General features: G+C 48.6%; 1 pseudogene; it reads right to left on the bottom strand.

Annotated features, from left to right (window-relative positions):
* Positions 1-18,085: 18,085 nt before the first annotated feature.
* On the bottom strand, positions 18,086-18,261 carry LOC144669239 (U2 spliceosomal RNA; annotated as a pseudogene).
* Between the last annotated feature and the right edge of the window lie 3,880 nt (positions 18,262-22,141).

Here is a 22,141-nt window from a genome sequence, read left to right as displayed (position 1 = left end):
GGCATGTTCATAACATAGCCAGATTATCAGCTTGTAAATCCTTCCAATACACCTGATGGCAGGCTGTAAGAGTGGGAGTGTTTCCTGGTCAGCCATACTGCAGGAGGCAACAGTAAACCACTGCAGTTATTTGCCAAGCACAGTCATGGACCAATCCAATGGGAGTCCATTGTCATCAACACCCTCTTAGAGCATGGTACCTGAAAGAGTAGGAGATTGCCAGGATATTGGGTGAGATGAAACAAAGGGGAAGCATCAAAATGGCTGGCAGCACTCACTGAATAAGTCACCTCACCCAAACAGGATGCATCATAGGTTCCAGAGGAAGACCAGGGTAGAAATTGCAGACGCGCTGGCCAAAATTTTTGAATCTTCCTTAGAATGTGGTGCCAGAGGGCAGCAGGACTTGTTCAAAAAGGTGGAGGAGGAGAAACCTGACAATTACAGGTCAGTCACTTTAATATCAGTGGCTGGGGAAGCTTTTTAGAAACAATAATCCAGGAGAAAATTAACAGCCATTTGGATAAGCATGGATTAATAAAGAGGAGCCAGGACAGATTTATTAAGGATAAATTATGTTTGACTAGCTTGATTAAAGTTTTTAATGAGGTAACAGAGTGGATGATGAGATTCTAGCTCACGGTTTCAATATGAACTTCCAAAAGGCAATTTATCAAATGCCACAAATTAGGCTCGTTAGCAAATTAAATCCATGGGATAAAAGCGACAGCAGCAGCAGCACGGACACAAAATTAGCTGTGGGATAGAAAACAGTTGTAGTGAATCAGACTGGAGGGTAAGTGTATAATGTTCAGTATGAAGGCCGCTGCTGTTTCTAATATACCTCAGTGACTTGTACTTGGAGGTACAAGGCCTAATTTCAAAATTTGTAGTTGACATAAAACCTGGAAGTGTAGTGAACAGCAAGAAAGACAATAATAAACTTCAAGATGACACAGACAGGCTGATGGAATAGGCAAACCCATGGCGGATGAAAGTCAATATAGAAAAGTGAGGAGTGGTAAGTCTTGGTGGGAAGAATGAGGAGAAACATTCAATCCTAAATGAAGTCTAAAAGGCGGCACACCTGGCCAGGGTGAGTGTGTTTGTGGACAAATCTTTGAGGGCAGCAGGACAGGTTAACTAGGCAATTACTAAGGCACGTGGGATCCCGAGTTTTAGAAATAGAAGCATACAGTACAAATGCCAGGAAGTTACCACCTAGGTAACCACAAGGACAGCAAGTAGATGGGAATACCACCTCCTGGAAGTTCCCCTCCAAGCCACACATTATCCTTACTTGGAAATATATCGCTGTTCCTTCACTGTCGCTGGGTCAAAATCCTGGAACTCCCTCCCTAACAGCACTGTGGGTGTACCTACACCACAGGGACTGCAGCGGTTCAAGAAGGCAGCTCATCACCACCTTCTCAAGGGCAATTAGGGATGGGCAATAAATGCTGGCCCAGCCAATGACACCCACATCCCATAAAAAAAGTTATGCTAAACCTTCAACACAAGTTCACCAGTCCAATTCTGAACACCACACTTTGGGAAGGCTTTGGAGAGGGTATAGAGGAGATGAACTAGATTGGATCCAGGGATAAGGGATTACAATTACATGGTTAGGCTGGAGAAGCTGCGTTTTTTAAAATTTATTCTTTAATGGGATGTGGGTGTCACTGGCAAGGCCGGCATTTGTTACCCATCCCCGATTGCCCTTGAACTGAATGGCTTGCTAGGCCATTTAGAAGGCATTTAAGAGTCAAGTCTGGAGTCACATGTATGGCAGACCAGGTAAGGACAGGTTTCCTTCCCTAAGGGGCATTAGTGAATAAGACGGTTCCAGTTTCATGGTCTTCAATACTGAGACTAGCTTTATATTCCAGATTTTATTAATTGAATTTAAATTCCACTGGTGGTGGGATTCGAAACCCCACCCCAGAGGATTAGCTTTAGCCTCTGGATTAGTAGTCCAATGGCATTACCTCTACACCACCATCTCCTCTTAACCTGGAGCTGTTCTCCTTAGAGCAGAGAAAGGCAAGAGGAGATTTGATAGAACTGGTCAAAATCATAAAGGCCTTAGATTGTTTATCTTGATTTGCTGTCACTCCAATGGCCGATGGGAATAATCAGGGACACGGATTTGAGGTGAATGGCAAAAGACCGGGACCAACATAAGGACATATATTTTTACACAAGTGGCTAGGGTTTCGAATGCTCTGCCTGACAGCGGTGGACAAAGCAGCCTTCAAAAGAGGATTGGGTAAACGCTTGGAGAAAAAAGGGGTGTGGAGGAGTGGCACAAACTGCATTGGTCCTTCAAACAGCCAGGGCAGGTTTGATGGGCCGAAGGTCTCCTGTTCTGTTATACTCTATGAACAGTCTTTCAACTCTATAACCATTTAATGCAATGATATGGAATATAATGAAGTTTGTAATTTCTTCAAATTTCCCAAGTTGATCAATTGAAACCAGATTGGAAGGGAGGGGGCTGAGCAGGAGTTAAGTCCCACTGCAAAGTAACGGGGACTTTATGGTTTATGGGGTCTGATAGGCTGAAGGGAAAAAATGAACGTTGGAAAGCCATGATAAGAAACTGAAAACATCTGGAATGTAAAGCAAGCCAGTTAGCTTCTGGAGGAGGATGAGGTAACATTTTGATGGGCTCCACCAAACTTTAAACTACTTCTCCCTTCTTTTAGCTGCCTGATACATTGGCCCAGCATTTTCTGCTCTCATAAAACTGCCAGGCCCTTGACCTGATTGATACCAGCAAGATCTGGAGGCTGATTATCAGCTTTACCATTTTGGAAACGGTAAAATTACATGGTGTCGAGTGTCCAGTCGAAAGATGACGTGCTGTTCCTCGAGCTTGTGTTGAGCTTCATTGGAAAACTGTAGCAGGTCAAGGACAGAAAGGTCAGAGTGAGAGCAAGGTGGAGAATTGAAATGACCAGCAACAGGAAGCTCAGGGTGATACTTGTGGACTGAACGGAGGTGTCCGCAAAGCGGTCACCCAGTCTGCATTTGAACTCCCCAATGTAAAGGAGACCACATCGGGAGCAGATAATATTGTATACTTAATTGAAAGTAAAGGAAATCAGTGTCCGCAGCCTTTTCCACTTGAAAATCTGAACTTTTTCCTCATTTTGTTTTTAATGTCTGTGCTTATCCACAAAACCTCAGGAGATAAGGGTGATCGAGAAACATTTCATGTCAATTGATGAGTCCTGACTAATAAAAAAACAAAGTTAAACCATCGTTCTGCTGCAATGCTTCCCCTGTCTGAGGAGGGACTGATAAAGATTAGGAACATTGGAACATGAGGAGGTGGTTTTCCCTCCCACAATTCAGTTAGATCACAGCTGATTGGTCCCTCACTGCCATTTACCCACCTTAGCTCCAGATCCCTTGAAATCATTCCTCACCAAAAATCTCTCCATCTCAGTCTTGTTATCTGCAGTTGTTCCAGCATCCACAGCCTTTTGGGGGTAAATTCCCGGTTTCTTTGTGTGAAAAGTTATTTCTTGATTTCCCTCCTAAATGACTGAGCTCAATGTGTTCCCTCATTCTTCATTCCCCCAACAGAGGAAATAGTTTCTCTATATCGACCTCTTCAATCCTTTTAACATTCTAAACACCTCAATCTGATCATTGCTCAATCTTCTAAACTCAATGGAATACAAGCCAGGCTTATACAACCTCTCCTCATAATTTAACCATCGAAGCACCGTTTTCATTCTGGTGAATCTACCCGGCACTTCCTGAGCTGGGTGCCCAGAACTGAATATAATATCCAGATAGGGTTTGACCAAGGTTCAATACAACTGAAGCAGAAATTCATTCCTTTTACAATCCAGCTTCCTTGAGGTAAGGGTCAACATTCCACTCATCATTTTTTTATTGCTACCTTTACCTGACCACCAGCTTTTAATGATTTGTGTCTTTGGACTCTCAAACCACTTTGTTCCTCTCCAGTTCCTGGTTTCTAACCATTTAGAACATTTTGAAATTTATTTTTTCAATTCCAAATTGGATGACCTCACTCTCACCCGCATCAAACTCCATCTGCCAAGGTTTTGTTCTCTTACTTCATCTTTCAATGTCTCTTTACCACTCCCCGCCTCCATCTGCACTAATTCCTATTCTCCTAATTCAGTGTCATTTACAAGCTGAACACACAACTCTATCCTGATCCAACTCACTATAAAAATGGTGAATGTTGAGCCACAGTGCAGATTCCTGTGAAACACCCCTTGTCACATCCCATCAATCTGAGACCAGACACTGTATTCCCACTCTCTGTTTCCTACCTCACAACCAATTTCCAACCCACATCTAAAGCTTCCCTCCAATTCCATCTGCTCTTATTATTGCCAATAATCTTTTGTGCGGCACCTTAATATGTTCGCTCTGGAATTCCATATCTCTAACACCCATATACACCAGCACTTTTCCAGCACTTTCTGTTTTTATTTCAGATTTCCAGCCTCAGCTGTATTTTTGCTTTTCTCCATCTAAACCCCTCTGTCTACCTTATTACAGACCTCCTCAGGATGTTCACACTAGTGGCACAATGGTTGCTGGAATGGGCGACTGCTGCGCCCCAGCAGCCAGCTCCTCCTAACCCACCTGAAGGACAACCTAGGGCTGTGGAGGTTCGTGAGGAAGGGGAAGGTTCGGAGAGCACCTCAGACCCTCATCTTCTCCTAACTCCCAGCCCCTCCACCAGAGCACTCATGTGCGGTACTTGTCCCAGTGACAATGGCTGCCCCTGCGGAAATGCAGAGGCCGCAGTCTGAATGGGTCCCCAATGGGTAACGGGTCCGTGCTCGATGTAACAGGCCACCATGCTCCACGATGCTGTACAGCACGAGAGGTGAGCAGCCTCCACCACCTCCTCTGAGGCAACTTGTCCTCAATCACTTCATTAACATCACCCTTGCACAAGTTGTAAACACACATATCTATTGCAAAGAATGTTTGGGTCTGTTTTTGCACCCTCAGTGAGAATGTTAACAGAGTGAACGCGGTCTTTACCATTGGCACTGAAGACTGCATTCTGAAATCCAGCTCTCATTGACACCATCAGGAGCCAGGGTGTGCCCATGCATGTCCAGCAGTGGAAGGCTGTTTCCTTCTCCAGACCTTCAGATGAGGCTGTAATACACCAAGGGTTGTGGATTGAGATGCTCCTTGCAGCATTTCTTGTTCATCAATGATCAGACTCAAAGATCAGATGGAATTTATCAGGTGCACTTCAACCATGAGTGCTGTGTTGAAGGCAGTCATCCACACGCGACTGTTAGACACTGACTAAAGACGATTCCCCACATGTCAAGATGCCGTGTATGTTCCAGGGAAGGATGTTTGTGTGGTTTCTCCACTACATTTGAAGCCTTTGTCTTCTCGGTGGTAGAGGCTGTGGGTTCACAGGGAAGCCGAGGGGTTTGGCAGCACTGCATGTTGCAGATGTCACACACTCCTGACAATGGACACCGGTGCTGGATGGATCATGTGGAAGGTAGTTGGAAGAGTGGTGAAACAGTCTGTGCGGCATCACCCTGCTCAATGTGTAGTCACTGCAGTTCTGTTCACATATACAATCATATTTTACTGATGAACATTCCCAGAGAGGAATCACATCTGCTCAAAGTGCACGTTGAGAAATTGGGTAAGTGCTTACCATGATTGTGTATTTTTGTGAATGGTAGACTTTATGAGATGTTAATGTTTTAAACTGCCTGTACAAAGCAAATCTGTCTGTATCATAAGAGACGCTTCCAACTGAAACAATCCCATCAAATTAACAGGGAATCAAGTACATGTTTAAGTTTTAAACCTGGACACATTCCCTCTGTAGGAGCTCGTTGGTTTATTTTTAATGGTGAAACACAGCAGATTATTTGATTATCGAGTGTGGATTGGAGCAGCATTTTCAATAAGAGGCCGAATTCTTCATGCTGCCCCTTCCTGGTTGTGTCAGCTGGTGGACTTTCTGCTGCCAGACACTGCTCTCTGCCTCCAGCTTATGGGCTCCCTGATCTCACTCAGAAACAGGCAGATGTTGTGATTTCAATCACTACAAAACAGAATTGGCAGTGGAGCTGTATCCGTTTTCCTGAAAACAATGCAGCTGTTTCTGCAGGTTGCACTGCACATGGACAACTGGCTAATGGGAACCATTTTAGAAAATAAACTAGATTAAACTAAACCAAGTAATTTGTATGGTATTTATACAGTTAATTAATAAACATTTCAAATTTCAAAATGCATTTCAGAAAGAGCTGTAACAGCTCAGATTAATATTAAAATAGTGCCTGTTGCGATGTGCAAAGCTTGTTTAGTTTGCTGACATTTTATAATTAAAGACTTAACAGTGCAGACCATCCATTCCGCCATGCTATTGGGCCTGGGGTAGTGTGGGTGATGAGGTAATATGGTCAACTCCCCACTTTTCACACATCACCTTGAACGGTTTTCCAGAATATTGGGCTCCGTTGTTCGAAACAACTTCTTACGGTGCCTCAAATAGCCTGAAGATTGAACTCAATGGGCAGAAAATTTCGGCCCCGTCACGGCCATAAAAGTGCCCATCCAGGTACTTTTTAAAGGATGTGAGGCAACCTGCCTCCACCATCCTCCCAGGCAGCAAATTCCAGACCGTCACCACCCTCTGGGTAAAATAGTTTTTCCTCACATCCCCCTAAACCTCCTCTCCCTCACAACTGACCTTTCAGCTATGGGGAACAGCTGCTCCCTATCCATCCTGTCCATGCCCCTCATAATCTTGTACACCTCGATCAGGTCACCCCTCAGTCTTCTCTGTTCCAGCAAAAACAACCCAAGTCTATCCAACCTCTCTTCAAAACTTCAATGTTTCATCCCAGGCAATATCCTGGTGAATCTCCTCTGTACCCCATCCAGTGCAATCTCATCCTTCCTATAATGTGGCGATCAGAACTGCACACAGCACTCCAGCTGTGGTCACCAAGGTTCTATACAATTCCAACATGAAATCCCTACTTTTGTAATCTATGTCTTGATTGATAAAGGCAAGTGTCCCAAATGCCTTTTTCACCACCCCACTAACATGCCCCTCCGCCTTCAGAGATCTATGGACACACACACTAAGGTCCCTTTGTTCCTCAGAACTTCCTAGTGTCATGCTATTCATTGAATACGTCTTTGTCAAATTACTCCTTCCAATGTGTATAACCTCACACTTTTCAGGGTTAAATTCCATCTGCCACTTATCTGCCTATTGACCATCCCGTCTATATCTTCCTGTAGCCCAAGACACTCGACCTCACTGTTAACCATGCAGCCGATCTTGCCACCATTTGCCACTTCTGTCTGCTTTCTGTCCCATAGCCAGTGTCATATCCACAATGTCACTGCCCCTTTAATCTATGGGTTTCACTTTCCTAACATGTGACAATTGAAAGTCCATATACATAACATGAACCAGGCTGAGCTCATCAACCCTCTCCATTACTTCATCAAAGAACTCCAAGTTGGTCAGACACGATTTCCCATGAACATAGCTGTGCTGCTGCTCATTTATTAACTCATGGGGCAGAATTTTCTGGGTGACGAGCGGGGGGGTCGGGCCCCACACATCAGCGTTTAAAATGGCGCTCGGTGACGCCGGGGGAGAGTCCTGATGTCACCGCGCGCCATCGCGATATTTAGCTGGGTGGGCGCGCGATGAAGTGTGACACACGCCTGCCATTAATTAAAGGGCTTGTTAAGGCCCTTAACTCGGCAATTGACGCTGATTTTGAGGTGCCCGTGTGATCATCGGCTCGGTGCACGGGCACAACGGGCAGGCGGGTAAGTGACTTTTTAATGAAACTCATCCACGGGCGGGATATGTGGGGTTTGTCAGTGTTTTATGTGAAGCATTTATTGCAGCAAGTTTTTTAAACTTGCCTGTGTGATCTATAGCAGCTCAGAACGAATTCCAGCAGCTTTCTCTGTACTTTGACGCTTCAGCCCAGCACTCTTCAGTCAGGAACCTTTATCGGGCCTGCAGCTTTCCAGAGGCCTCCATTCAGCCTGGGTATGGGTTCTGACATCTCCACTGGAGGCAGCTACTCTGAGAAGGAAGGGAGGGATAGAATAAGGAGGAGGCCAGGAGTGGACAATCAGCCTCCAGGGGAGCCAACTTTGGGAGGCCAGGCACAGGCACAGGCACAAGGGGCGCAGGGCCAAGAGGTTGTCCAAGGTGGAAGGGGCCGCAGAAGACGACACTATCCAACTGCCAGGATAAACAGGCGGCGAAGCAGCTACCTCAATATGACTGAGGTGCAGTGCTGAAGGAGGCTCCGACTGTCAAAGGAAACAGTCAATAGCATCTGTCAGATGCTTGGTCCTGAGATCTCCCCTAACTGTGTGGGTGGACACCCCATGCCAGCGGTTCTGAAGGTCACAGTTGCCCTCTACTTCTATGCCTCTGGCTCCTTCCAGGGCTCAGTGGGTGATCTTTGTGGTGTCTCCCAATCAGCTGTCCACACTTATGTCAAGCAGGTTACACTCTGTTACGCTCTGTTCAGATGGGCATTGACCTTCAGCCACTTCCGCTGTGACCAGGCAAGTCAGACACAGCTAACCAGAGGCTTCGCGGCCATTGCTGGCTTCCCCCGCGTCCAGGGTGCTATAGACTGTACACATGTGGCCATCAAGGCGCCAGCAGGTGAACCCGGTGCCTTTGTCAACAGGAAGGGCTTCCACTCCATGAACGTGCAGATAGTGTGTGATCACAGGATGCTGATTCTGAAAGTCTGTGCAAGGTACCCAGGCAGCTCCCACGACGCCTACACCCTCAGACACTCCTAGGTGCCGGGGCTCTTCAGTGCTCCGACTCGGCTGGATGGATGGCTGCTGGGTGACAAGGGCTATCCCCTCAGAAGGTGACTCATTACGCCTCTCCGCTATCCAAGAACAGAAGCTGAGCAGCGCTACAATAGGAGCCACGCCTCCACAAGGGCTGTGGTGAAGAGAGCCATCGGTCTTCTCAAGATGCGCTTCCGATGCCTGGACTGCTCAGGGGTCACACTCCAGTACCCCCCCAGATCGTTTCATGGTGATAGTGGTTGCATGCTGCACTCTCCCCAATCTTGCACTGGAAAGGGGGGATGCAGTGGACGATGAAGACCTTGATGCAGTGGATGCGGCTGCACATGATGAATCCAGCAGTGCCTCAGAGGATGAGGAAGCACAGGGCAATGATGAGGGGCAGCACGCCAACCCGCTACTACACCAAGGAGGCAGGGACACCCGGGAGACTTTAATCCAACGAACCTTCAGCTAGCTCCACACAAATGGATCTGCAGGACCAGAATTGCCTGGCGCATCCATAAGCGGCACTTAGGTGCTACATCTTCCACCTCATCAGCTGCAACGAAGGGCTTCCTACATAAACATCAATGTCCACTCAAATACTCATGATATGTCTGTGAAACATACAAATACAGCACAAAGGAGCCTCCCTCAGCCATGGAAACACATGTGGACTTTATTTCCATCCATCAGATGGTGCCACAAAAATCAAAACTAAATGTTGCTCCAACATTGAAAAATAGAAATTCCCTAATCTCGGGCCAACACAAAAGCACCAGTGACAAACCCGTGGTGGGCCTAATGTGCCTTATGCTTACGTTTATGGGTACTACGTCTTGGTGCCGACCCATCGCTCGGAGTGGCTTGTGAGACAGCCTGCTGACTCTGCTGTCCTGTTAGCCTCGATGTCCTTGGTGGACGTCCTCTGGCCCATTGAGCCTGTGCTGGCACAGCCAGGGAGGGAGTGGCCAGTTTCACAGCTGGCACCTCCCCAGTTGTCGCAGCCTCAACAGATGCAACGGTCACTGGCAGAGGGGCAGAGCTGCTGCCCTCATCCGGAGCGCCCAGAGAGGAGCCCACACAGTCAACAGGCAGCTGCTGTGCCGACGTGAGGTCACTTTGGACCTCCCTGTTCACCATAGGTGGATGGGCACCACGCTGGGACAGTTGGTACCCAGAACATCTTCCACATTGCCAATGAGCACCTGTGGCCAGTAGCGCTGTGAGGACTTGCAGGTCCGAGCGTAACCCCATCAGAAGCTGATCAATTTGTTTGAAGCACCTCTCCATGAGAGTCGCCAATCTCTCCATGGAAGAAGCCTGACGCTCTGACATGAGGTTCATGCCATCACTGACACTCTGCCTGGATTCCTCCACCACAGAGACCAAGTGAAGCACACTCTCATGCAACACTCTCAGATGTTCCCGCGCACCCGGCCGCTTGTCCTGCATCTGCTGCATGGCGGACATCTCCAGAGGCACATCATCACTGCCGGACTCAGCATGTGCCTAGTCCTCTGCAGTTCTCTGGCTGCTGGCACCATCAGCTCTCTCTGTCTGTGCCATCTCCTCCAGCGATTGTGAAGTGCCCTCTCCACTGTGCTACGGGACATTAGCCGATGTTACATTCCCCACTGATGTGGTAGTCGCTGCGCTGGTGCCTGCCTCACTGAAATGGTGTGACGCTCGTGACAATTGATACCCCTCAGGTGTGGAAGGGGGCATCTGGACGTCCTCATTGCGGCCATGCTCTGATGATGCTGAAATTAACAAGGACAGTGGGTCAGTTAGCGTTCAGTCAGAAACACAATTCATCCCTTTCCCCCCAGGCTCATAATGTGCTCAACCTTCAAGTACCAAAGGAGAGGAACATTGGTGGGGTGGTAAATAGTCAGGAGGAGGCCCAAACATTACAGGTGCATACAGACAGGCTGGTCAGATGGCCTAAGGAATGCCACATAGAATGTTATGTGGATAAGTGTGAGGTTATGCACTTGGGCAGGACAAACAAGGTACGGGAATACAGGAGAAATGGTAGGACCGTGGAAAGTAAGGATGATTACAGGGACCTTGCTGGGCAGACCCGTTAAGGTAGCAGAACAGGAACATGGTGCAGGGAGAACCCATCTTCTCATCAACCACTAAGCCTGATGTAAGCATGGTCACTATCTGCTTGACCACCCAGCTCACGCCAAATGCCCAATGCAGTCGACACTAAGACATGGAGCGGGGTGACCTCAAAGGCTAAAGCTACCTGCTGGGTTAAATGGCCAAGGTCAACATGGTCCTCACCCTTCCAAAGCGCAACAAACCATTGAACCGCTTGTGACACTGGATCCATGTTCACTGCACAACATCCCTGGAAGTGACCACCTCCGCCACCTCCTGCCAGGCCCGCTTCATCACATGGGGGGGCCCTCCTCCTCCCATCCTGGGGAAACAGGACCTCTCGTCGGGCTGCCACCTCCTCAACAAGGGCAGCAAGGCAGTCATCAGAGAAGCGAGGGGCACATTGGCCCCCTGCTGGCCTACCCTGCAGCCTGCCCTCCTCCTGGCCCACACCCTGCAGCCTGCCTTGCTCCTGGCCCACACCCTGCAGCCTGCCCTGCTCCTGGCCCACACCCTGCAGCCTGCCCTGCTCCTGGCCCACACCCTGCAGCCTGCCCTCCTCCTCTGGCCTTCCCTCTACCACAGCCTGCTGTGCAGACCCCCTGCAGTACAACCTGGAGCTGGCCATGGTGATCAGCCTAAAGGAGACTGCCTGGCCTTATTTTATACAGACTGCCGGTTCCCCATTGGAACCAGCGGTCTGGACACGCCCGCAGTAATTTTAAAAGTCCCGCTCTCCACGAGAGTGTGAAATGCGCTGGGTGGGCCTTAATTGGCCCCCCTGCGAAAAATGGCAGCGCTGCCCACCATTGCTTCAGCTCCACCCACCCGCCGAACGGAAAATTCAGCCCATGTTTTCCAAGCCACATTTTAAGTTATTGCAGATTTTAGAAGTTAGAAGTTTCCCCCAATGTTTCACTGATGTGAGACTGGCTGGTTTGTAGTTACAGGGTTTATCCCCCTCTCCTTTTTTAAACCGGGTGTAACATTAACAACCCTCCAGTTCTCTGGCACCATCCCCCATATCCAAGGAGGACTGAAAGGTTATGGTCAGTGTGCCCACTATTTCCACCATTCCATCCCTCAGTGACCCTCTCACATCCCATCCAGACCAGGTAAATGTGTTACTTTATTGTGGTATAAAAAGTGTTGGATTGGAAGGGGTTAACTGAACTTGTTTGTTCAGTGACTGTAATTAATGTCACTCTCCATCGATCCTAATTGTGTCACTGGTGCGTTTCCCTCTTCTGTTAATAAGGGAATCCGTTCAATGTGTTATCCCATAATGTCAGCGGGAACATCACCACCGGCACTGACAGGGATCAGCGCTCCAGAGAGAGGGAGAGGATGGATCGGAATCTGAGAACAATGGATTGGAATGTTACAACAATGGATCGGAATCTGAGAACAATCGTTTGGAATGTTACAACAATGGATCGGAATCTGAGAACAATGGATCGGAGTTTAACCGATGGGCTTGGCTGGCTTTCTAATAATTCTGATTGGATGACATTATCATGGCGAGTTTATGGGCTACTTCTGGTTATTCAAGCAGGTTACTACCCCATCCTCGCTATTGTTGGTGTCCCTGGTAAGTCTCTGTTTCCAGCTATTAATTCGATAAACCGTGTTTAGCTGCCTTAAAGGGATGTTGGGGAGAGGGATTGGGGTGGGATGGAAAGCACAAGGTCCATGGTCCCACCATCTGCAGCTTGGACATGATTCCAGACAGCAGGATGAAGGGCAGCTGGGAGTTAAGAAGGGGTCAAGGCAGAAACATAACATCACCCTAAATGCTCGCGCTAACACTGGATGCTCCAGTCTCTGTCACAGCTTGTCCCAAGATAAGGAGAACCATCGCCTCAGTCAGGCTGAGAGGAGGAATGTTCGCCTGCCCCATCGGTTTTCTCTCTCTCCCTTTGATTATGGAATCACCACTTTAATCACTCCATTATTGTTGGCTGCCTGGCCATCACAGCTCTGGAATTCCCCCCCTACACCTCTCCACCTCTCAATCTCACCTTGCTCCCCGAAAGCCACTCCATAAAACTTACCACTTTGACCAAGCTTTTAGTCATTTGACATAATATCTCCTTATGTGCCTCATTGTCATATTTTGTTTTATATTGCTCCTGTGAAGTGTCTTGAGGGGGAAAGGAGGAAGTGGAGGATCATGATCAACATTTAGTTTATTAATTTTAGTGTCATTGCTTTTGCCATTTAATCTCTCCTGCCTTCACCACATCATAAAATTCCTTGTTTGTCCTTTCAGGTATAATCATTGCAATAGTTCCCTGGACACAGTGTTTCTGAAAATCTCAATTTCCTGAATCAATCTGATAGCTTTGTTCCAACCCTGAAGAATAATTTTCCTATTTATTCCCCTTCCCCACAGCTAACTCAGTGATGATTGTGATCCTGTCTAAGGGAAACTGTGGTCTCTCTGAATGTGTGACATGCTACCTAGTGGCCATGGCAGCAGCAGATCTACTGGTAATTGTCATCGAACTGATATTGAGACACATTCCAATTGTTTATTGGGAACAGTTTCTTTTCCTGAAGTTGATGCCGATATGTAATATCCATGGCATCCTGCTTTATGCAGCCACTGACTGTTCTGTCTGGTTCACCGTCACTTTCACCTTTGATCGCTTCGTGGCCATTTGTGGCCAGAAGCTAAAAAGTAAATATTGCACCAGTAAAATGGCAGCTATGGTTCTGGGAACAGTGACTGTTCTGAGCTGTTTAAAGAATATTATCTGGTATTTTATATACACAGGTCGGTATTCACTCCTCAACTCCCCCTTGTTTTGTTTCGTACCAGAGTCTGTTCGGTATTCTACAGTCTGGGTATCAATCGAGTTCCTCCATCAGATTATAACCCCGTTTATCCCATTTGTTGTGATTTTGCTGCTCAATGTTTTCACTGTCAGACACATTTTAGTGAGCAGCAGAGCCCGCAGGAGACTCCGGGCTGACAGAAGTGGGGAGAGTCCCTGAGACCCAGAGATGGAGAGTCGAAGGAAATCCATCATATTACTGTTTGTTATCTCGGCAAATTTCATCCTGTTATGGACGACGTTAATGGTTTATTCTGTGTGGTACCGGATGTGGTTGTTACGGTATAGGTCTGTACAGTTTCATTCAGTTGTACGGGAAATAGGCTTCATGCTGCAGCTCCTGAGTTGCTGCACAAACACTTGTATTTATGCCGTGACCCAGACTAAGTTCAGAGAGCAGTTGAAGGATGTGCTGAAATATCCATTAAATCTAATTGTTCAATTAATTCAATGATGAAAAGAACTGAATCACCGGGATTAAAATTGTTCAGTTGAAGGGTCATTGAGCTGAAACGTTTCACAGTATTACAATATCTTTAGAGTGCAGAAGGAGGACATTCAGCCCATGGAGCCTGTACTGGCTATCTGGAAGAGCTTTCCACCTAGTCCCACTCCCCTGCCTTATCCCCATCACCTTACACATTTCCTCTTACATTGGGCAGAATTTAATGGGGCCATCGAGAGTGGGAATGTGGTGGGCGGAGTGACTTAATCAGGCAGGAACCGAAATCTCATTTTCCCGATGGCGGAAGGTGGTGACATCGTGGATTTGTCACTGGACTCGTCATCCCTGAGACCCAGGGTAATGCTCTGGGAACCCAGGTTCAAATCCCACAATGGCAGATGGTGAAATTTGAATTCAATAAAAATCTGGAATTAAAAGTCTGATGATGACACCAAAACCATTGTCGATTATTGTAAAAACCCATCTGGTTCACTAATGTCCTTCAGGGAAGAAAATCTGCTGTCCTTACCTGGTCGGCCTACATGTGACTCCAGACCCACAGCAACGTGGCTGACTCTTAATGCCCTCTGAACAAGGGCAATTAGTGATGGGCAGTACATGCTGGCCCAGCCAGCGATGCCCACATCCCATGAATGAATGAAAAAAGAGAGTTTAATGGGTTGAGTTGGCGACGTTTCAGTGGTGGGTCGGCATTCACAGTGTCCGATGACGGGAACTTCTTTTCCCTACATGAGCATCCCACTAATACTCATTAAATTACAACTTTTCCACATTAAGTCCGACCATCAAGATTAAGTCAGCGGTGAACGGGAAACTTGTGCCACCTGATTTAGGGCTGGTTAAAGGTGGCATGTACCAGGTGAGCTGGTCCATTTGGACAAGCGGTGAGTGGTTCTCTTTGCTGAACTCTGAGGCAAAGAGGAGGGGAAGAGGAGAATGTTCACGGACATGGACTGTCAGTAGCAGCAAGAGCGGAGAGGGGGGTATTGCAGGTGGAGTCGGGGTATCAACAGGAGCAACAGAAAGATACTGGGGGGTTGGACGGTGTGAGTAGGGGTGAAGAATTGGGAGGAGAGCAAATGTCTTGTTTGGGTCCATCCTGTCAGATGTCATCGGGTCCTGGGTGGCAGTTGTACCCCACAGGGAAGATCCAAACTCAGAGAGGGCAATTGAAGCTTGATGGAGGGCAGGTGCAGCTTGAGGGAGGGCAGGTAAATGCCCTACGTGCCCACCGTGTGATCACATCTGCCCCACGTGCCCACCGTGTGATCACATCTGCCCCACGTGCCCACCGTGTGATCACACCTGCCCCACGTGCCCACCGTGTGATCACACCTGCCCCACGTGCCCACCACGTGATCACACCTGCCCCACGTGCCCACCGCTGGCTCTTTACATTTTAATTGGTCTGGTGTCCACGCCGGCTCTCGACACGCAAACGGAATTGGCCTCACTCCCACTCCCACCAACGGGACCCAGGCTTCGCGTATTAAATTCCGCCCAGTGTGTCTGACCGTCCGAGATGTGGAAAAGGTTTCCGTTTAGGACAAATGCAGCAAATCAAATATCCATCCCACCCCGAGAGAGGGAAAAACCAGAGAAAAGGACAGAAGGAGATAGAGACTCAGTTAAATAGAGAAAATGGAAATATTTCCCACCCTTAATGTCTCTCTATTCCAGTCCAATCTTCAGCGCTGGGGAAATAATTTCAGAGTAAATCAGGCAGCTCGAGAATCGAACCCAAATGGTGACACAAAGGAAAGGAGAAAAGTCCGGAATGAGCTCGGGACCTTTCGATTTTCAGTCTAACCCCCTCCCAACTGAGCTCTGTAAGGGGCTATTCAAGCAAGGGGTTTGGAAGTGGGTGAAGGGGCGGAGAGACGGTGAGAGTGAGAGGGACAGTGAGTCGGCCGTGGTCAATAGAAGGTCAGGAATGAAGGTCAGAGGAACAGAACAGGCTGGAAACATAGAAAAAGTGAGGAGCCGAGGCTGTGAGAAAGAGAGAGTAAAGGACAGGCTTGTTCAGTTGGTTGGGCTGTGGGGTTTATAATAACCGGGATCTGGGTTTGATCCTCTCCCAGCTCAGAGGGAATTGGACCAACATTCTGTCCGTACAATTATATAATGGTGCAAGGAAGCAGGAGGCCATTTGACATCTCACAGGCAATCTCCAACTTGGAATTCCTCAGCAGAGAGTTGAAGAAATGTTTGATCAAAATGAAATTCAACAACAGAATCAGACAGTCTCCCCTTGTTACCTCCCAATAGCACCTCGCTGTTAAAGACTGAACTTAATTTCATTTCTGTAGCTGGGAGTAAATGCTGCTCAGTGGAATTTCTGACCCATCCCTCTCTTCACAATCCATTAGTGTTGAGAAAGCAATGGGGAATGTTATACACATATGGTGTACTCTCCGAATTGCTTTCCTTTTTTTTGGAAAAATATATTTCATTCATAAAATATCAGGAAGAACATTACAAAACATTTCTAAATCGCCATCACAAAAAGTACAATCAGAATCAACTTTTACACATGCGTCACGAGTTGCTTCAATACGATCAATGAATATTACAACCATTTCAATCTGGTCATTACAGACAATCAGACAATGGGATTGGAGTTATCAACAAACAACATGTTGCTCTCTGAGGTGCTTCAATACAATTAGAATACAATGAGTATTCAATGCAGACATTCATTGTGAGCTGGACAGCCCGAGGGGTCTATACACTTCCCAGCCCCAAAGAGCGTCCTTCACCGAGTTAATGATCCTCCCGCGTAGTTGATGTTTGTCTTGGTGTGTGTCCCTGGGAACAGCCCGTAGAGCACAGAGTCCTGTGTCACAGAACTGCTCAGGATGAACCTCGACAGAAACCACTGCACCTCTCCCCAGACCTTCTTTGCAAAGGCACAATCCACAAGGAGGTGAACAACGGTCTCTTCCCCACCACAGCCACCTCGAGGGCAACATGCAGAGGGGGTGAGACTCCTGGCGTGTAGGAAGGATCTGACGGGGAGGGCCTTTCTCACCACCAGCCAAGCTACATCTTGGTGCTCGTTGGAAAGTTCTGGCGATGAGGCATTCTGCTAAATGACCTTGACAGTCTGCTCGGGGAACCATTCCACAGGGTCCACCCTCTCCTTTTCCCTCAGGGCCTCTAGGACGTTACGTGCTGACCACTGCCTGATGGACTTGTGGTCATAGGTGTTTCTCTGCATAAATTTTTCCACCAGGGACAGGTGGTACGGCACGGTCCAACTACTTGGAGCGTTCCGCGGCAGCGTGGCCAGACCCATCCTTCGCAACACCGGGGACAGGTAGAACCTCAGCACGTAGTGACACTTGGTGTTTGCATACTGAGGGTCTACGCACCGCTTGATGCAGCCACACACAAAGGTGGCCCATCAGTATGAGGGCGATGTTGAGCACGTTTTTTCCCCGTTTATCTAGAGGCTTGTACATCGCGTCCCTGCGGATTGTTGCTGTGTCAGCAGCAGCAGCAGCAGCAGCAGAGAGCTGGCTTAAAATGTCGTGAGGCGAAAGGTGCAGCTGAGAGAGTGTTTGAGAGGTGTATTTGCAAGTGAAAGATGTTTTTGTAAGAGTGAGGTAGAGTGTTTGTGAGATTAGAGTGCTGTCTGTGAGTGTAGGTTGAGTGTGCGTGTTTTTTGTGAGTAGCTGCTGCGGGCGGGCGGGTGGGTGAGTGAGAGAGAGAAAGAAAGAAAGAAAGTTGTGTTTTAGAACATGTACACGTTGAAAATTAAAGAAAGCAAATGTTTGTAAGAAAACTATTTTTTGTATTGAAAATCCCCTGGAAAGGGAGGGGGTGCACCGTTCCCAGAGATACTGCAATACCGGGTCAATGCGTGGAGTGGACGGAGCAAGCCCCTATTCCATCTCCCTGCTCCAAAAATCAATTTAATATATGGTCCCCAGATAAGGGACGTATCAGATATTAAACTGATAAGAACAGATACTTTTTTTTTTGCAAAAATATACTTTATTCATAAAATATCTTCAATCACATTCCAAACCATTCCAAAAACACCATTACAAGGGTACAATCCAGTTCAACTTTTACAAAATGTATCACCAGGTGCATCAGTACAAACAATATTACAATCATTTACAGCCTTTCATTTTGAGCTGTACAGCCCGAGGGGATTTAAACAGTTCCCAGTCCCTCGGTGCACTGTGGCAGAAAGGTCTTAGACAGCGACCCTTCCCCATTGCGCCTTTGCGGCAGCTGCCCCAAGCTTTAGTGCATCCCTCAGCAGGTAGTCCTGGACTTTGGATTGTTCCAGTCCACAACACTCGGTCGGGGACAACTCTTTGTGCTGGAAGACCAACAAGTTTCGGGCAGACCAAAGCACGTCTTTCACCGAGTTGATGATCCTCCAACTGCAGTTGATTTTTGTCTCGGTGTGTGTCCCTGGGAACAGCCCGTAGAGCACAGAGTTCTGTGTCACAGAACTGCTCGGGATGAACCTCGACAGCAACCACTGCATCTCTCTCCAGACCTTCTTTGCAAAGGCACAATCCACCAGGAGGTGAACAGCGGTCTCTTCCCCACCACAGCCACCTCGAGGGCAACGTGCAGAGGGGGTGAGACTCCTGGCATGTAGGAAGGATCTGACGGGGAGGGCCTTTCTCACCACCAGCCAAGCCACGTCTTGGTACTTGTTGGAAAGTTCTGGCGATGAGGCATTCTGCCAAATGACTTTGACAGTCTGCTCGGGGAACCATCCCACAGGATCCACTCTCTCCTTTTCCCTCAGGGCCTCTAAGAAGTTACGTGCTGACCACTGCCTGATGGACTTGTGGTCAAAGGTGTTTTTCTGCATAAATTTTTCAACGAGGGACAGGTGGTATGGCACGGTCCAACTACTTGGAGCGTTCCGCGGCAGCGTTACCAGACCCATCCTTCGCAACACCGGGGACAGGTAGAACCTCAGCACGTAGTGACACTTGGTGTTTGCGCACTGAGGGTCTACGCACCGCTTGATGCAGCCACACACAAAGGTGGCCATCAGTATGAGGGCGATGTTGGGCACGTTTTTTCCCCCTTTATCTAGAGGCTTGTACATCGCGTCCCTGAGGACACGATCCATTTTTGACCTCCAGATAAAGCGGAAGATGGCTCGAATGATCGCCACCACGCAGGAGTCTGGAATGGGCCAGACCTGCGCCACGTACAGCAACAGCGAGAGTGCCTCACACCTGATGACCAGGTTCTTACCCGCAATGGAGAGGGAGCGTCGCTCCCACATGCCCAGTTTCCTTTTCACCATAGCCACTCGCTCCTTCCAGTTTCTAACGCATGCCCTGGTCCCTCCGAACCATATCCCCAGTACCTTCAGGCCGTCAGCCCTGACGGTGAAGGGGACAAAGGATCGGTCAGCCCAGTTCCCAAAGAACAAGGCCTCGCTCTTCCCATGATTTACCTTGGCTCCCGAGGCCAGTTCGAACTGGTCGCAGATGTGGATCAGTCTGCGCACCGACAGCGGATCCGAGCAGAAGACGGCGACATCGTCCATGTACAGGGAGGCTTTGACCTGAGTGCCTCCACTGCCTGGGATCATCACTCCTCTTATGCCCGGATCCTTCCTGATGGACTCTGCAAAGGGTTCTATGCAACACACGAAAAGGACAGGCGAGAGAGGACAGCCCTGCCTGACTCCAGATTTAATCGGAAAGCTATCTGTTTCCCACCCGTTGATTGAGACTGCGCTACTGATGTTAGTGTAGAGCAGTTGGATCCAATTTCAAATTCCCTCCCCAAACCCCATTTTGGAGAGCACATCCACCATGTAGGTGTGCGATATTCTGTCAAAGGCCTTCTCCTGATCCAAGCTGATGAGGCAGGTATCCACACCCCTGTCCTGTACATAGGCAATCGTATCCCTGAGCAGCGCCAGGCTGTCAGAGATCTTCCTGCCTGGCACAGAGCAGGTCTGGTCAGGGTGAATCACCAATTCCAGAGCGGATTTGACCCGATTGGCGATGACCTTGGACAGAGTCTTATAGTCCACATTCAACAGTGAAATGGGTCGCCAATTTCTAATTTCCTCCCTTTCCCCCTTGTGCTTGTAGATGAGGGTGATGATGCCTTTCCTCATGGATTCTGACATACTACCGGCCAGGAGCATACTCTCGTACACTCCTAGCAGGTCTGGGCCGATCAAGTCCCACAGAGCCGAATACAACTCCGCCGGCAAGCCGTCGCTTCCGGGAGTTTTACTCCTCTCGAAGGACTCAAGGGCCTTAGTCAGTTCATCAGGAGTTAGCGGTTTGTCCAGGCTCTCCCGCGTACTGTCGTCTAAGACCTCCGTGGTAGAGGACAGGAAGGACTGGGAGGCCGTGCTGTCCGTGGGCTTCACGTCATACAGTCCGGCATAAAAGGATTTGCTGATCCTCAAAATGTCGGACCGTGATGACTTTACTGAGCCGTCTTCTTCCTTCAGGCTGCTGATCACAGAGCTCTCTCTGTGTACCTTTTTGAAGAAGAAACGTGAGCATGTCTCATCCTGCTCCACAGAACGGACTCTGGAACGGAAGATGATCTTGGAGGCCTCCGAGGCAAAGTGCGAGGCTTGCTGTCCCTTCACCTCTTGACATGCTTGACATCGACCCCCATCGACTGCAGCCGGAGCAGATTTTGCATGTTTTTCTGGAGTCGGGACACTTCCCTCTGTTCCTTTCTAGCTTTCTGGGTGCCTTTGAGGATGAAAAACCTCTTGATGTTTCCCTTGATCGCTTCCCACCAGTGTGTCAGGGACTCAAAGAGGGGTTTCACGGTTCTCCAACCTTTGTAATCCCTCTTGAGCTCCTCAATGTTCTCTGGGGTCAGCAGTTGCACATTTAGCTTCCATGCCCCCCTGCCCACCCTCAGGTCCTTCTCCAAGTGGCAGTCCGCCAGTAGGAGGCAGTGGTCAGAGAAAAACACCGGCTTGACGTCGGTGGATCTGACTGTGAATGCACGGGACACAAACAGGAAGTCTATCCTGGAACGAATGGACCCGTCTGGCTGCGACCAGGTGTATCTACGCTGCGCTCTGTCTGCAGGGTTGCTGAAGACGTCGTGCAGCTTGGCATCCTTAACTGTTTCCATCAGGGATCTGGACGTAGCGTCCAATCTGCTGTCGGCCCTGCTGGATCGTCCAGCTGCATCGATGATGCAGTTAAAGTCACCGCCCAGAATGACCGGCCTGGAGGTCGCCAGCAGCAGTGGGAGCTGCTGAAAAACCTCCAGCCGCTCAGCCCCTCGTGCCGGGCCATACACGTTAATTAACCGGAGTGGAGCATTCTTGTACATTACGTCTGCTACGAGGAGGCGCCCGTCCACCACCTCCTTAACCTCGGAGACGGTGAAGTTGCCTCCCCGCAGCAGTATACCCAGGCCGGAGGAACGAGAGCCGTTTCCGTCCGACCAGATCGATGGCCCATGGGACCACCATCGTGACCATTGCCTGTAGGAGCTGAGGTGCGGTATCGCACACTCCTGCAGAAACAACAGGTCAGCTTTGACCTTGGTAAGGTAGTCCAAGGTCGCAACACATCGCGTAGTAGATTTAATGCTACGCACATTTATGGATACAATCTTTAAACCCATTTTAAGCCGTTTATTCTCCTACCATACCCGTTGTCTCTGAGAGTCCCAGACCTTTAGTCTGCTCCTTCATACCCATTGTGAGCTCAAATTGCTTCACTTTGGATGGGCTGAGGTAGTTCTCCTTGCCAGTGTTCTGCTCAGGTGGCATCTGGGGGTTCGCGTAGAGAGCGGGTTTTGAGATGACCTTTGCTGGAGAAGCTTCTCCAAAACTCACCCCCTCTGGGGTGTTGCTGTTCTCGGCTTCCTGCTACGGCACGGTCCAACT

Source organism: Cetorhinus maximus, chromosome 28 (genome assembly GCF_964194155.1).
Source record: "Cetorhinus maximus chromosome 28, sCetMax3.hap1.1, whole genome shotgun sequence".
Taxonomy (NCBI): domain Eukaryota; kingdom Metazoa; phylum Chordata; class Chondrichthyes; order Lamniformes; family Cetorhinidae; genus Cetorhinus; species Cetorhinus maximus.
Note: the sequence above shows the minus strand (reverse complement) of the source record. Positions and strands in the feature narration are given on the sequence as shown.